This window comes from Mirounga leonina, unplaced genomic scaffold (assembly GCF_011800145.1).
Source record: "Mirounga leonina isolate KUSES-001 unplaced genomic scaffold, KU_Mleo_1.0 Mir_454, whole genome shotgun sequence".
Taxonomy (NCBI): Eukaryota; Metazoa; Chordata; class Mammalia; order Carnivora; family Phocidae; genus Mirounga; species Mirounga leonina.
The window spans coordinates 18580382-18582413 of NW_023270763.1; the positions used below are offsets into that span (position 1 = coordinate 18580382).

At 49.1% G+C, this 2032-nt stretch overlaps 1 long non-coding RNA gene across 1 annotated transcript; it reads left to right on the forward strand.

Moving 5' to 3' along the window:
* The first annotated feature begins 458 nt into the window (after positions 1-458).
* Positions 459-1767, forward strand: LOC117999221. Its single transcript, XR_004676236.1, has 3 exons — positions 459-547; positions 683-834; positions 1197-1767. It is a non-coding gene; the product is annotated as an uncharacterized LOC117999221 (long non-coding RNA).
* The last annotated feature ends 265 nt before the right edge of the window (positions 1768-2032 follow it).

Consider the following 2032-nt stretch of genomic DNA (forward strand, 5'->3'; position numbering starts at 1 on the left):
CTGAGCCACCCAATTTGTAAATGAGAGGAAAGGCTGATGCCACACATTACTCATTCTTCGGGGTCCAGTGTGTCCCCCCAGAAACAAAAATACCATTCTTAGGGTGGCTTTCTCACAGGACCGGCACAGTAGGGGGCCCTTTATATTCTCAAACTCCTGCAGACATCAGAATCATCTGGTGCTCAAGGCCTTTAAAACACAGATTGCCTGGCCCAGCCTCACTGTTTTGGATTCAGCGGGTCTCCAGTGGGGCCCTAGAATTTGTCTTTCTAGTAAGCTCCCAGGTAATGCTTATGCTGCTGGTCTGGGGACCACTCCTTGAGAAGCACCCATTTAGAGAATCGTATTAATTATTTCTCACAATCTTATTAGGGAGGAGGAGGAGGAGAAGGAGAAGAAGGAGGAGGAGGAGAAGAAGAAGGAGGAGGAGGAGGAGGAGGAGGGGAAGGAGAAAGAAGAAGAAAAAGGAGGAGGAGGAGAAAAGTTCATTTGCTCTCTTATGAAGCCAAGCCCGGCCACAAGGACGTGCATCTCTGACCTTGCAGAGGTGATGTGTCTGAGGGGGAAAGGATGGGTGGGTGGGGGTGGGGGATGCCTAAGCCTGACTCCTCTCTTAGGCGGTGAGAAAAATAGTAGAGCAGTCCTCCCCCTTACCTGCGGTTTTGCTTTCCGCGGGTTTCAGTTACCTGCAGTCAAACCACGGTCCCGAAGCAGATGATCCGCTTCCTGCCATATGATCATCACCACAGCCTAACACTACGTCAAAATGCCTACGTCACTTCATCTCATCACGTGGGCATTTTAGCATCTCACATCATCACAAGAAGACAAAGGGTGAGTACAGGACACTAAGATAGAGACCACATTCACACGACTTATATTACAGTGTATTGTTCTAATTGTTCTATTTTATTATTATTGTCGATAATCTCTTTCTGTGTCTGATTTATAAATTAAACTTTATCACAGGTGTATGTATATAGGAGAAAACATAGTATATACAGGGTCGCGTAATACCTGGGGTTTCCAGCATCCACAGGGGTCTGGAATTATCCCCGTGGATAATGGGGGGATTATTGTAATACGTCACAACTTTACAGCGATCACCATGCATTATCTGAAGCCCGTGGCACCTGTCAACTCCTCCAGCCCTCACAATAGCTCACTGGAGCCTCCTTGTCACCCTCACTTTATAGATGACAGAATCGGATGCACTCCGTCCAGTCAGCAGGCTGAGGAAGAGGGTGTGCTCACCTGCGAGGCTTTCCTGGGCGGGGTCTGGAAGCGATGATGTCACTTCTGCTCACTTTCACTGGCCGGAACTCAGTCACATGATCACACCTCACTGCAAGGGAAGCTGGGAGATGTAGTCTCGCCCTGCGCTCAGGGGAAACCAGAGATGGGATTTGCTGACTGGGAGGCAAGCTCTGCCCAGGCTCTTTCCTGCATTAAGGCCACTGAAGCCCCAGAAGGAGATGTTACGAAAGAGTCACACTGCGGCTGGACTGGAGTTCAATGCCAGGCCTCCTGGCTCCTCAGCACAATGGTACCTGGCTTCCCATGGAAGAGGAGAGGGAGGGCAAGGAAGCCGAAGAACAGTGGGATGAATATTGTCAACCAGGAATAGGAAGCTATATTCGAGGGACAGTGGGCAGAGGTGGGACTTGGAGTCCCAAGACGGGGTTTTAAGGCCTTTGAGGCCATTTTTCGCTGTGTGGCATTGTGCAACTCAGTTTTTCTCTGAGCCTCAGTTTATTGTAATAGGATGATAACCTGTCTTTTTTTTCTTTTAAGATTTTATTTATTTTATTTGAGAGAGAGTGCGTGCAAGCAGGGGGAGGATCAGAGGGGGAGGGAGAAGGGGAAAGGATCCCAAGCAGACTCCACGCTGCGAGCGGAGCCCAACATAGGACTTGATCCCACAACCTCAAGACCATGACCTGAGCCAAAACCAAGAATTGGACGCTTAACAGACTGAACCACCCAGGATGATGCCTATCTTGCTAGGGTATTTATGAGAGTAAAATGGGAT